Source organism: Achroia grisella, unplaced genomic scaffold (genome assembly GCF_030625045.1).
Source record: "Achroia grisella isolate CSIRO2021 unplaced genomic scaffold, CSIRO_AGI_Agris_v1 utg821, whole genome shotgun sequence".
NCBI lineage: Eukaryota > Metazoa > Arthropoda > Insecta > Lepidoptera > Pyralidae > Achroia > Achroia grisella.
The window spans coordinates 2,305,162-2,321,665 of NW_026713035.1; the positions used below are offsets into that span (position 1 = coordinate 2,305,162).

The 16,504-nt window shown below is 29.1% G+C and overlaps 1 protein-coding gene across 1 annotated transcript in view; it reads right to left on the reverse strand.

Moving 5' to 3' along the window:
* LOC131852044 (uncharacterized) overlaps positions 1 to 8,779 on the reverse strand; it is a 36,312-nt gene extending 27,533 nt beyond the window's left edge. The window contains exon 1 of the mRNA XM_059202624.1: positions 8,653 to 8,779. The gene's annotated coding sequence lies outside the window, so the exon portion shown is untranslated. The remainder of the gene's footprint in view (positions 1 to 8,652) is intronic.
* Positions 8,780 to 16,504: the final 7,725 nt, after the last annotated feature.

A 16,504-nucleotide genomic window follows, 5' to 3' on the forward strand; every position in this document is an offset into this window, starting at 1 on the left:
TATATAGACCAGACCAATAAACACAAACATGAAACAATCATATCATTATAAACACAATGCGAGGAATCAAACCCGCGATCATTGGAAGTAAGGCGGTACGGAAACAGCTAAACCACTTAAATAATTCTTTATTGCACAATAAAACTCCTACAGAAGGCATTTTTAAATGCAGACAACACAAAAAATATATTCGTTTCATTTTTGTTTTTGAATGTCATTTAATCAAGTATCTAGTAATTAACTAATTATAATTAGAATACGCCCTACCATATATTAAATTAAAAAGTTTCAATACCGCAATACTTCAAAAGCGTTCGTAATGTGAATGAATTAAATCACTTTCGCCATCATTCGGTCACGCGTACAACGAACCTGTTCCGATGATTGCTGTGATGCTTACAGACATTAGATATCTACCTTGTTTACCCACCTGGAATATATGCCATCAATAAGGTAATGATAGATTTAGTATTTTTGCTAGTAGAGTTGTATCACATATTATAAAGGGATATACATTTTAATGGCAAAAGTAAAGTGACATATAAAGAATTTTGTTATATATTTTTGATTATAAAACAGATAAATTAAACTTTAAATATATTAATATTGGGTGAAAGAAATTGTTAATAATAAGGAATGATGACCCCATTGCTAGCAATTTACCTATGTATGTGCGTGTGTGTTGGGTTGACCATCCTGGAAACCATCATTATGAATTCTTGGTGAATTTACCACGATTGGCTAATAGACCTGGCCTCATGCTCACCCTATCATCTTCCACTGGTGCCCCGCCAGCGTAAACAGTTAGCGCAGGTAGCGAAACATACAATAATCGTCCATAAAAAATGTACTAGTAATAAAAGAGTTTCTCAACCTAAAGTCACGTCAGGTACAGTATGTTCCTAGACAAGATGTTTATCGAAACGTCAGATTTTTACATTATAATTTAATTTTTTTCCCTACCGTTCATTTTAGTATATAGATCCAATTGAGAAGAACTGGCAAGAAACTTAATTGAATATTTTTCTTAAAAGCCAGTTTTTTTACAATGTATATTTATATAGGTATCTATGTCTAACATGGTGTCTATGTTAACCGAATTCATAGTACATATTATAAATGCGAAGAATTATCTGATATCTATCTGATAGTGTGTTTGTTGTAACTTTTACCTGACTAAATGGCTGAACATATCGTAATGAAACTTGACATAAGGATAAATGACGTGAAGATATTTGTAATCTCAAAAAACAATATGACCACCAGTAACCAGTCCAAACAGTAGAAAAAAAAAGTATTACAAAGCCATACTATTTTTAGCAATTCATATACATTTTATTACCTCTGTATCACCATACTATCAGAGCGAAGAATGTAGTGTTCTTACACTTCAAACCAAAGTTTACGACTAGTTCGTTACAAAAATATGTTTCATTATTCTAAAATATAATTGGCTTATAAAGAAAATAAAACAAAAATATAATTTGATTTATTAAGAAGATTCGGCTATTGTCATGTTTCATAGATCTGTAGTACAGCGACCAAATAATTTATAATATTATTTATTGGGAAGGTTTGGCCATTGTCATGTGTTACATACCGTACAGCGACCCTCGAATATTTATGTGCTTAGAATAGTTGTACTATGATGTATTGTGCTCGCCCTATTTAAAGTTCGCTACTAACTTATATGAAAGAATTAATGAATATTTCTGGGAGGTGGATATTCCCACAAAAGATATATTTTGTTTAGGCAATGTCCTACTTTACACATACGAAATATTTATTTTGTTATAAGTTATAATATAAACTGTTTTGATTATGTTACCTGTATCATAATCTTAAAGATTGATGTTCTGAATCACTTAATAATAAGCTGATATTCATACATCATTACTTGTCATAGATGATTGATAACGGTAAATAAATTAATATTGACTAATTTACATATACAATACTGTGATTTTATACGTAGGTAATAGTTGACGAATATTTCGGGCAAAGATCTAATATTATTACAATATGCAATTGTTTAAGTACATAAGAATTTGTGAAAAAGTAATTATTCTCCGACTTACAATAATTTGAATAAATCGCTATTTTTAGTATTAAACTAATCTGTTTATATTTGAATAAAGTTTAGAACATCTAATTTGTAATGACATGCCATAAAAGTTGTTAAGCTTTAGATTTCCCATGGGGTAATCGCCACAAAAAAGATGCCCCAATTTCGAGTAAATTTTTTAGAAATTTACATGTAGACATTTTATTAAACTGTGTTCTTTTTTTGAGTTGAAATAGCAAAAACACTATTAATTTTCTACTATATTACTAATCAATATCCAACCTATTGGCAAGTGATAACAATCTCCTACGGATATCAACAATACCACGAACATCATTAAATATGTATGTGTCACAGGTGGTATGGTGGTATATATATGCCTTTTTAAATTGCATAATCGTTCGTATTGCTAACAACAATTGGAAACATAATTTGTGCAATTCTGCTACACACAGAAAACCTAAACCTTAGTACTTAACAACAACGAAATACCAGAAGTATGCTAGTAATTGAAACTGTTGGCTCCGTTGCTAGCAATGTATCCTATAGATTCATCTACACAAACAGGGAGCCTTGGAAACCAGACTTTAAATCCTGGCGAATTGACTATTATGGGATACGTGACCTCTTTTTATGCTGATCATTTTATCCTTCATTGGTACTTCGCCGGAACGTATCATTTGCGCAGCGAGAACACATAATCCGTAATAAAAATAACATTATTTACTACGATAAAATTCTACAGAACAGTTCATAGAATTTATTTAAATAAGAAACAAACTGGATTAAACCTGTTCATCTCATTTAATTGACTAAGAAGCCAGCATCGCTCTCGTAAAATTAACTTTTTAACGTATGTACGTATGTATATAAATAAGTTTCGTATCCGTCACCTATAAACATAATCTATTAACACCAATATAAATACATGGTGTAAACGGCCAGCATCGTCTGCCTGACCCACCGAGACATGAACTTTCTCCATACTGGTTCTATTTAGCATCTAAATCTTGTTTAACTTCTTCATATGTTTTAACTTGGATTTAGTTGTCTTGTGACTTGTAAATATTCAAATTAGTTAGCGATATTTCGTTCGGATGATATATTTCGTCGATTAGTGATTTCAATGTAGGCAGCTTGTCGCCAAAGCGACAACAGCGCTATGAGTGTGTTTAATATAAGTATTACTTTCAAATATATTTCATTAAATGTAATTAACTTATTCAATTTATGCAGTATGTAAAATCATTAGAAAGTTAAAAAAAAATATTGTGTAACTAAAAAATAAATCACTTACGTCAAATCTTACAAGTCTACACTTATATATGATACAATATGTAAAAGGTGAAAATACGGATTGAATCGAATAAATCCGATTTTATTATAACAATATCTATGCTGCTTCGGTATCTAATAACAAAATCTTCATCGCTAATTCCCGAGAGGCTTTAGGAAACTCTCTTATGGTTGTGTAAGCCATAAACATATATTTACCTCTAAATATACAATTTCTAAATTTAGCTGTTAGGAGTATATGGCAATAGGTCTTACAGTACAAGTTCTTTTATAAGTACAACATACGAAAAGTCACTTATCATTACGAATTTAGTCTATTAATACTGTATACTGCAAAATTTCGTTACAAAAATGAACCCACGGAAGAACTCATTTCCTTATGCAATATTAAACTTCCGAGTCATACCATGAAAATTTGATTATTTCGCAAGGCGAGTAGCATTGACTTTGCCACTTTTTCGTAGAACGACGTGAATTTCTGAATTGAGACATAATTTATGATTTTGTTCCCTAAAAACGTCTTAAACCTTGCGAAAATTAAGAACATTGGGAATATTGCTATTTTTATTTTATCAAAGTCACAAAGATGCCTCTTCAGAATTTCTGTCGATTTATCATTACATACCTATTTAAAATGTTAATCTTGTTGTGAATTCGAATATATTTGACATTTTTTATATAATATATCATTAGTATTACATAATACTTATTAAATTATGTAACTATATAAGGTGATACGTAATTTGATATTTTAGTCAAATATCAATATTAGTAACTATTCGTGTAATGAAAACTTTCAAAATCGTGTAAATTGCAGTTATTATATATTCCCCATAACAAACTTGAATTACTTAAGAATTTTCAGGTATCGCCAACGAATAATGAAGGTCAGTAAGAATCAGTAAGATATGTTGTTTAGAGATATTGTTACACAATATATTTTTATTTTTATCATTAAGGTAGTGTAAGGTATAAGGTAAAGTAAACAATAATACTACTCGTTTGGGAATATATTTTTTTTTAAAAAGTTGAAATCACTATTTAATTCAAATAATACAAAAACACATAGCAGGTCAAATTCTGAATAGGTTCTCCAGAAACATACCTACATATACGAGTAGTTGTTACACTACTTTCCTTTTTACGACCTCAAACTTGCCGAACAAAGGTTGCTCCCAACGTTAAATAGATAATAATTACCATAAAAAATATTTTCTCACGTAAACAGTTTGTTACGTGTACTCATTAGTTACGGGTTCATGTGTCGTGGATCGAACTTTTACTTGATCTTGACAGTTGAGATGTAAACGCTTAACAGATTTATACGACAACTTCTAATAATATGTTGTATAGATACCTATGTATAGATTTTTATTAGTAATATCGTATATGTATGTGCATATTATTAATACAAAATTTAATATATAATATATCTTTTATATCTAACATGTGAAATGTATTTATGATTTAAAATAAATAAAAAAAAACGATGATATTATTTTTTCTTTCTTACTTCATTATGAATAATAATCTAATCTCTCTAATCACCAGAAACAAATTGACTACTAAATCTACTAGTTATAGCAGCAAAACTACTAGAGGTTCAACATTTATCAGTGTTTTAATAAATTATTTGGATCCAATAAACAAATGTATGTAATTCAACCGTACAATAAATTGAAAAGAACTCGTCAAGTAATTGCAGTGCGTAAAATGCTTTGACAGAAATTAGTTATTTATTTATTTATGTATTGCATTGGATAATGTTGGGCATAGTAGGCAAAAGTGAAGAGAGGTGAACTAGTTTATTGTTTGTTTGGTAAATAGAAACATGTATAAAAAATTTAAAATTATTACAATGCACGTAATAAGTTTCCATATATTTGATTAATAAAATAAATCTGTCATTTATGATCTTAATAGGTATATTAATCATGATTTCGACCTCATCCTTCCACCTTTCACTTGTGCCTTACCATCATTAAAATCTTTAAAAAAACATTTACGACCCTATATTTATTTTACTGTACTAAAATTTTAACGTTCCGCAAACCGTTCCGTAGAAAACGGAATCATCGTTTCCTACGGAAACTAAGCGAATATATCATTAAGTTTCAACCTATCTTCCCTTAGCAAGAGAAACTGTGGATTACAAAAAAAACATTAGGTTGATTCCAATTCATGCTGAAGTCGGCCGGAGGTGGTTTCTATCATTAACTTGACGATTAAAAGACTATTAAACGAATGCCACGTAGTTCCCAACGTTCAAACTTCCTGTTTACTTGTAAAGGGACTAAATTGCTCTTATCCACTTGCAGAAATATATTCTTAAGTCCAATAATCCGAGAAAGTTGAACCCACCTCGATTAATTATGTACAAAACTGACATCTTTCTTTGCAATATATAGGTATTACCAATATAAGGTTGTCTGAAAGAGATTGCTATTTAGTGACAAGACGTACACTGCCACCTTTCTGCCTTATTTTACGTAATATATGTTATGTTATGATATGTTCTAATCATTGTATTATCTTAGTCAAATGTATCGTTGAGAGGTATAATTTAAAAACTAATTTTCGTTTCTCGATAATGTAATGGAATCGGTTGAATACTTAGAGTGATGTACATATTTGTAAAAATGAAATAATTATCTTATTAAAAAAAAATTTTAATCAAGCTTTAAAATATTGAAAGGAAATAAAACACTTAAATTTAAATTTAAATATAATCAAACGAATATTTAGGCACTGTGCAATATTTATTAGTCAACGCTAACAACATCAGTGTAGACTGGCTAGCGGCTTCTCTGTTGTTCAAGATTGATATCAGGACTTTCCCTTAAAGGCCGGCTGCTTAATTTCTCTTGAGACTTTACCTTGTGTTGTAATTAACTGGAGATACAAAATGAGCCTAAACGAATGTTTAATAAAGCTTGAAACTATTTAGTTACATTTAACAGCCGAGGAAATGTCTTGAATGAATGATAAAAAAGTCTAGTAATGCGTTCAATGAGCCGAAAATGGACCGTGTAATTTAAATTACTGGGTTGAAAGGTCCCAATTTTGTTACAAGTGTTACGCTGTCAATTATTTAAGTATTACGGTAACAATGAGATAACAAAGTTGTTTAGGAATACATACGAGTATGTTTATATATTTTTAATTTATAAGTAATAATAATAAATATATTTATTGTAACACATTACGAGTTGGAGGAACAAATAAACTAAGAGTTTAAGGTGACGATTAATAATCGAATCATAATATAAGATTGTTATTTATATTCAGGTTAAGTATCACATCTGAACTCGAATTTGATAACGGGGAAGTGCATGACGCCTAGAAATGGTTAGTATTCTCAGATTACGATTAGTTATGTTTATTAGTATTTTAAACCAGACGAAAATGCTATCTTGTTTAGTTTTAATATAATAAATTATCTGTGGTATCTCACTGTTTTGGATATATCAGTTCATGTGTTTAGGTGTAAATAGTTTTTAACTTGTATAATTCCATACTATAAGGTTGACATTCAATTCCCTTCCCTTGTAAAAGTTTAACCTAAAGCTAAAGTAATTTAAATACATTCATACTTCTATGAATTATAATATAAATATATACTTATACGTAAAATAAAATGCTCTTTGTACATTGACAGATATACAAAAAAAAAATTATTAGGTTCAAAAACTTTTCACTATTGTATTGTGCTAGGCTAAACATAAAATTAGTACATGTTCATTTCAATCGTTTTACAAACAAAAAAGTTATAAACTATTGTTGTTCCAAACACTACGGGAGAAAGTCGTTGGCTGGGCTCGTATATAACAAATACGAAAGAACAAAATCTCATTTATAATCAATGCTGCAGATATATACGTTACACTTATCTAAAGTCTACATTATTAATTTATTCCTTCAAAATTGCTTACTGAAATATTTATCACATATTTTCGCAACAAAAATATAATAAAGAAAGTACGACAAATTGCTTACATCTCGGTATAAAAAATTGTGCATTTCGTGATGATAAATAATATTTGGGTATAAGATTATTTCGAATTCACTAGAACTATATACTATAATATGTATATATAATGTATACTATTTGAAAATTGAAAGCTACAACACTAATTAGCCCACAAACATTTTATGTATATTTTTAAAATACACTTACTTTGATACATTTCACTATTTGTTTTGAGTTAAATAATTGATAAAAACTACTAATTTAATCGCATTATCTGAGTAATTAGTCAAATATAATGAAACAAGATAAAACTTGCTAATTGAAAATATCAATAAAAGTCAATAAGAATTTATATTAGTTTATAGGATATACATTATTTACTTGTAGAGTATACCATCTAGAGTATTAATATAAATACAATGTCCACATTAATAGTGGAAATAATATATTTAGACATTTAAAACTGACACATTGCGATATTTAATGAAATATGGTACAACTGGGTCAATTTCTCGTAGGTATTATCAATTATGCTAATGGACATAATATCATCTGAAAACCTAATAATAACTTCGTTAGAACTATGTAGAATATATATATGATATGTTTAATGCGTGAATTTAAGCTGAATATCCAGAAAAATTAGGACTAAAGCATAAATAACATATTTTATAAACACGAAAAGTATTATCATAACACGTTTACAACAAATATATTAATATAATCCATAGCGTATTAATAATTTAAGAGATTATGCGCGTATCTTTATACAAATATGTAGGTAAATAGTTAAAATATTTAAATAAATTCAACGACCTGAAATTAAGTGGGCGCGTCGTAGAATACAGTGTCAGTGTCAGTAGATTTCCCGCGGTTGCATGGGCGGGCGGCGCGGGCGACGGCCGACGACCCACATTATATGATCCGTTCCGATTCATGACTTCATATAATATATAATTGTTTTTCACATTTATATATAATAACTATGTATTATAAATAACCCATTTACATTATAAAAGTTAATCATTACTTGAAAATCATATACCTAATCTGAATTGAACTGTAAAACGGATTTACATAAAATTTAATATATAGATATGTTAAGATTAATATATGTATATATATATACACTGTGAAGAATTATTTGCGCGGTAAATAAGCGCGGATTAGTAAAACTAGATATATAAAAACATATAAAACTGTAATCTATTCTTCATCTAAGGATTTACTGAGTTCAAATGAAAACTAATTTAAATTAATAAAAACATTATTTTAAAACATGTTTTTATTCATTTACTACTAAAATAATCTATGTACATACCGTCGAATCTCCACTGGAATCGAAAACAAAAAAAACAGGAAACGTTCCAACACACACACAGTTCGCACACACAATCCCACTAAAACCACGTGGTCGTCCGTTATACGACGCGGGAGGTGCGCGCGCGCCGTTCTCTCAATGACAAGTGGTTGGCACAGGTGGCTCTGCCTCCCTCTAACAAGGTCGCGGTGCCCCCTCCACGCATTTCACCCGGAGAAAGTTTACCTACATACATACCAAATTTCCGAACTGATTGAGCTGAATTAAAGCTTACGTTTTGATGATGAATGGGCGGCGTGTAACTTCGGGTGGTCATAGGTCGAGACACGTTCCAGCAAGGATGAGATAAGATTCGAGATTACTCACTGCTCGATCTATATGAATAATGAATTCTACTTGGGTTGACAATGTTTTCATTAATCATATTATTCTAACTCTTTCTCCCACAATGTATTAACTCTTTCAAGCGTGACATTTTTTTCTTGTACTCTTATTGATAGATATATTCAGCATATATGTACAAGCAGCAAATATAATTTATTACCTCTTGTTGTTTAATTACATTGACAATCATAATCTTACTCGTATGTAAGTGTTATTATAATAGTTAAGGAGAACTACTAATTTTATTCGTGATAGATTATAATTTTTATCAACAAATGTACGTTATGCATTTCCTTAATCCATTACATACAATAGATATATTTCTGCCACAGATTTGTTAGCAGATCATCGCTGAGTAATTCTGAGAAAAAAATAGGAGTCTATGTTTGTATTATAGTATTGCTACTACTATTTAAGTAAACTTACTTAAACAAACTTGCCTAAGCAGACTTTGCAAAAAGTTGTCTGCGTCGGTGCCTCAGTCTTATCTATTTTAGCCACCAATAATTTTACTTTACAAGATGTAATTCAGTTGACGGATAAGATAAAGCAGTAATAAAATAATTTAACGGATGTACACATATGACATCATAGTGCTCCGTATGGGAACTTACGAGAAGTAACGAAAAATAATATAAGTTGTGCTATTCATGCACATAATCGACGATTACCACTTACCATCAGGTGAGTAGTCGTATTGTTTGCCATTCCAATTTAATAAAAAAAACTTGAGAAACAAGGTCCATAACTGAGGACCTAATGTTGCCATCCGATTTAACTAAGTAACTACTAACGTAACATTTATTATTAAAATAAAACATGCACGAGAGCAGAGTCGGGGTGATTCTCTAATAAGTCATAATATTATATAAAGAATTCAAATCGAAAAGACACTTAAAATATACTGCAAAACGCTTAAAGTTTCTTAGTCTATTATATATCATGGGAAAATATGTTATATGTAACATATTACTTCACAAAGCAATTACCTGGCAGTTACAAAGAGATCGTTAACGACTAAAAAACATGATAGCGTATGATGGAACGATTCCAAAATTAATATCAATAACGTTCGAAAGTTCACCGAAAATCGATTTGCTATGAGAATAACCTTTCTAATGGATATTGATAAATTATTGTGATGATATTATTATTACGTCAAATCGACTAAAATTACGTGTGAAAAGAAATCGATTGTTGCTTTCGAAAATCATCTTTTAAGTCAGTTATTTCATGTTTAATAGTGGTTCTATGCTTCAGAAAGCAAAAATATTTTTTTTAGCTATTACATATTGTAAAAAAAGAGACATTTATTTCTAAAATGAAATACTTGTGGGTTTTCGTCTATAGGCAAATAAATAAAAAATAATTTAATCCATATTAAAACATTTTTTTTATATGCCAAGTAATTTTAGAGGTAGATGATAGTATGTAATGTGGCATAACAAGGAGTAATAAAAATAGGAAACTTAATTATTATTTATTTGTATCTAAACTAATTAATAATAGCAGTAGTAAAATAAAATTTAATTTAAATTATCCATCTTTGTTTAAGTAAACTTACTCATTAAGCAGTTATTTTTTATTCTAGCGCCACATCTGAAAACAGAGTCGGATGTAAATAATCAGAAATTATATAATTTGCAATTTTTGCGTAGTATAAATTGAAGTCGCTTCCCTTGTCCTCCACTGTCTGTTCCCTTAGATGTTTATAAACGACCCAACGGATTTTAATACAATTTTTAGCAATAGTGATTCAAGATGAAAGTTTATATGTATATTTCATGTACTGTAATGTAAACACGTGAGAACCAGGGATGAGTACTTAATAAACAATATACTCCTATAAATTCAGTGTATGTATTCCATATACAGTATTGATATATTATATTAATACCTTTTTGTTTAGCATGTTTTATCTCCCCATTGGAAATATCGAATGGGGAAATAAAATATGCTGAATAGTTCATTAAAGAATATACATTAAATATTGCACTATTGCAATATTGCGAAATAAAAGCAACTTAAAAGCGAAAAGATATTAATTACTTTTAATGTTGATTCATAAATCCGATATAACTCCAGTGTACATTACAATCAACGTACAAAATACTCATTCATTGAGATAATCTTTCATTGCACAATGCCCTCTTTGTTGAATGAAGACATTAATAATAACAGTAATATAACAGAAGCGGATATATAGCGTGTTAAATTTATAGTTTATGATGATGTATTTGTTAGAGTACGTACAATTTTTCGTTATAATCTTTGTAGTTGCAATACAATTTGATGGATTTTAGGATCATTTGTTAAGACTGTTTTACAAGTTAAATTCATTTGTTGATAATGTATATGTTTGTACGAAATTTTAGACATTAATTATGCATTTACCAGTTATATTTACGTATAATACTTATATTAATACTTTAACATTATTATAGTTATATATATTTTAAGGCTAACGATGTAAGATTTTATGAGAAATCCTACTTGTCTCGCTTACAATTTTCTGTAGATACGGGAATGTACGATACATTTGAATCTACAGAAAATGATATTGTCAGGCCGACATGCGATCTCTGATCCATTGGGAACCACTACGGTTTAACCCCATTTCATCTACTAACGAGAATAGTTGCAAGCAGATTTGTCATTTCCACAACACAAAAAATACTACGCGCTATATGCAAGTAAGTAATAATATATATCCAAAATTTTCTCGTTTCAAAATCAATGAAGCACAATCTAAGTACAAGTAAATATTTTATATGTTGTATTCAATGAAGTACATTAGTATTCCTTTAAGCAAATGATTATCTTATCATATCTTAACATAGTATTATGGAAATATCCTCCTCTGTAGAATACCGAACACTTTCATTCGTACAACATGATAATGAAATGAGTCTGCACCGCCTAGGATACTAGCAAAAGTTTTATTAGCATAAAATCTTATTCATATATCAAAGTTTCACGTGGCACGTATGATAATGTACAGTTTGTAACAAAAATATTGAAATATTTAACTTAGAGAACAATGTTATGAATTATTCATAGGAAATTTATAAATGTAATAAATTATGCATACATAAAACATGCTTCATGTAGTTTTTAATTTTGGTAACTTAATAAATATAATAGAATGTTTTTTTTTCAGTAAATTTTGTACGTAGGAATATTATGTGAAGATGTTTTTATTGGAGCGATTTACAATTTTTTAAATTATCACTTTAAAATTCAAATTTAATTATTATTTCCATCTAATTGATATCGATTATTTTAGTACTGGTAGTACAGACAACCACAATTAGTAAATGTTTTTAAGATAATACCACATAATTAAGAAAAAAACAGTAATAACGCTAAAATTGCGTCTCTACCAGACAGTCTTTACTTAAGAAATATTTAAAAATAAAAGAGAACTGATTAATACATAAAATGTCGGTGTATATAGTCACAAAAATATAATATAATAATAGAAACAACACTTTGATATTATAAATATTAGAGATATGAAAGTTTGTAAAAACACTTCGCTGGAACTAACAATTAGTGTGAATATTAGTTACTCAATATTACTTAAACTGCTGATCGGATTCAATCAAACTTGATTTACAGGTAGATAATATTTTAGACTATTATATAAGAAGAACTTATATACGCAAATATCTCACTGAATTGACTAATGAACCGTTAAGTGGAGGTATCGAGTTTAGCTGAGAGTAAGGGTTTCTGAGGGTTATATTGGTATATATAGCTATAATTGAAAGATGGGATTGATACGATAGCGATATATATATAATGCAACAAAAAGGAATATGTTAAAAAACATACAATTATTACATGTAAAAATAATACGAAATATATCAAGGATTTCTTTACAGATAGTATATCGTAAAAGGCAATTTTTAATACTTTCTTTATACGCGATTATATAGGTAGTATTAATACTAATGTCAGAATAAATTGAAAAATTTTGATTAATTGATTCTAAATATATAATTTCAAAGCCATGTTTCAGATTTGTTTTTATTTTTGAGTTAATGCAAAATTGTATTAAGCATGTAAATATAATATATTATATATTCATATTGCTTATCATCATCATCGTCCAAAAAATGTTGGATGAATCCTATTATTTTTAAAAAGAAAATAATTAATGGAAAAGAAAAGAGAAATACGATTTCATCTAGGAAGAACGTCGCCCGCACTCCGAACACTCGAAAGTAAGCAAAGTTAGTGTTAACTAAACTAACTCAACTTGCTCAGAATATCCCGATGTTTTGTACAGTTTAGTGGTCACGCATTCTAAAGTGTATATTTTAATAAAAAAATAATATATCAGTAATTTTCTTGTTTTAGAATAGAAAAAAGGATGCATCCTTTTTCTTCCAGTTCTTATTTTCAATTGACTTTTTCTTCTAAATTTGAAATTTAAATGGCCACATGCTTTTATTGGCGCCAGAATTATCAAAGGCCCTTTAGTCCAGTAAGTAAGCCGGTGATAGATCCTGCTTATACTAAGCAAGTATTCGAAATACGGCCCGCATAGCTTCATAGTTCATAAGTGGCAACAAAACTTGTGTACTTGTGTTTTAATTCTATAATTTTTTTAACATTTAAGCACACAACACAGCTTGCAATTATTAAATATCGGTACGTTTCTTAATTGAATATGGGTGGAGCTTCACCGCCTTCCTATTTTTTTAAATCTGCCTCTTTGATGTTACTAAATTTCTAAAACGACTGCTTGTATATTAAAAATGCTACTTTTTCTTCGATTTAATACAATTGTTTAACAAAACATTAAATACGTACATGGCTTAGATAGACTTCCTTTAATTAGCATTGTTCATTTTCAAAGCTATACACTTACGAAATAATTCCCTCAGATTTATCCACTGTTTTTAGCCTATTGTTCAACATAGAGAAAACAGTTTATCTCAACCAAATAATGACTTTCTAACTGAATAATCTCATGGGAGCCAATGAACATGGTATTGTTATTTTTTTGCAATAATAAATAAGTGTCACTTTGATAAAATTGATCATCGAATATCGTTAATTCATCTGAAAGTATTAGATTAAATAAAAATTATTTTTTCTTTTTAAACACATAATTGAGAACATTGACTTGGTGATGTATCAATTTCTTCCAATGTTAATAAGAGTACTACATAATAAAGTTTTTGGAGAAGCAACAATTGAAACAGTACAAATCTTCGTCGAATTTCTTATTGATGATTTCTAAATTTTATTTATTTTTCAATTTATTTATTTACTTAAGCAGTGTAGGTGCTACCCGCGACTTCGTCTGCTTTAATAGAGATAAGAATTTATCTATATCCGTCAAATACAAAGTCGTGAAAAGGTAATAAACGGACAAATAAACAGACACAGTTTTATATTTATAATATAAATATAGAATGTTTTTAATAGCTTATTGTCAAATTCATACTTAAAGAATTTGTTAACATAGTGACAAAAATTATTAATTATTTTGTGTATTTCTAGTTTTCTATTTGCTTGAATTATTGTTACAACCTAATGTATAAACAAATATAGTATAAGTATTTTATGGTTATTGTAGTTTCCAGTTCATAGAGTGAGATATAGTTGCAGTGAATATATATTATAGCGAAATTTCTGTTTTAGTATAAATCCGCCTCTATTTTTAGAGCAACTCTAAATCTAATTTATATAAGGCTATAGGTGACTGTATTTTTCGCTGTTTGCCTTCTAAGTTATGTAAGAAAATTCGCCCAAATTACGTGATTTTTGGCAAGGTCCTACACCACTTGAAATATTCAAGAAGAAAGTCGATGGCCACGTGCTATTCAATTATTTATTTAAAGCAATATGTTCCCACGTCCTCAGAGGACATACATAGTTTCACCGGAAATATTTTATGTGTGTTAAAACATTTCTAACGCAATGCAAACAATGTTTAACAGTTCGCCGGACCCCTGTATAGTATCATTTTTAACAGACTCTGACCACTCGGAAAAGGAGGCTACGAATTCAGCGATATTTTTTTAACATGTTTAATTCGCAATTTATAAATCAAATTTGATGATTTTTCTTAAAATCAAATGGTTTTTAAGTTTGTAAATATTAGACATGATATTTGTAAATTATTATATTTTAGCTGTGCCCGCAACTTCGTCCGCGTGCTGTAGTGACCTTGACCAAATAAAGAAAAAATATTTAAAATAAAAAATTAATATTTTCTATACAAACTTGCATTACCTATTTTATTTTACCCCCTAAGGGTAACATTTTTATAACCTTTGAATGGCATATTTATTTATATTTAATCAATAGCCCAAAAAATAAGTTTCAAGTTTCTAGCTTTAAAAATGACGATCTCCCCTTTCAACCCCTTACAAACTTTTTTTCACCTATGTCCTTTCTCAGAGTCTACACCATCTGTGTACCAAATTACATTTAAAACGGTTCTGTAGTTTGACATAAAAGTGAAACAGACGGGCAAACAGATTTACTTTCGCATTTATAATATTAAGTAAGGATTCTTTTTTTATAATAATTGTTTGTTTGTAATAAATTTATCAGTTAATTGTTTAAGCAATATAAAATTTCTGATATACGATATAAAGACGCGATTTTATTGTATCCGAGTGTGAGTAAATTAAGTTTAAGTTTATTTAATCTGCTTGCCAAACCTTAAAATACTTTAGCTTAATTAATGTTATTTATACACCACCTGCGTCGATACTTAATCCAAATTGAGTGATTGGGCAGACTCTGTGACGTTAATGGGAACTAATATTGTAAATGAGAAAACGGTCTGTTTGTTAAGTTTTAGCTCCTAAATTCATCATCAATCATATCAATCATACAGAAATATGATGTACTAACTCCTAAAAGTACATTTGACATTGGAGAAGGATTAATGCTTTTGTCTTTTGTCGTAAAAACAAAAGATTGCGTGGTAATTCTGAAGATTTATTGAGGGTAGTAACTACCAAAGAAATAACAAAGGGTAGTAAAGAACAAATTTTCGGGTAGGTGATAAATAATGTATTAAAAATGAAGTACATAATTTTGATGTTTTCAGTTTGTTCCAAAATTATCTTAAAACAAGTATACATGAATGTCCTCTTTTATAATAAGCTTGATAGGGTAATCCTGTTGGGAATCTGTTTTGATTTTATTATGCTCCAACGTAACAAAATTATAGCTTTAAAATACTTACTTTAAAAATTAGTTGTGTATTCGAATGATTTGGGATTCTTTAAAAGTTGATCAATGATCATGTCCATGTTGGGTATCAAGAGTTCACGAATCTTACTAATGTTATAAACGCGAGAGTTTGTGGTTATGGATGGATAGATGATGATAAATATTTGTGGCTCTTTAATGCAAAAGCTATCGAACGTATTTTGATGAAACTTTACAGTACTACAGCTCATACATCAGAATAATACATTGGCTATAAATTTCA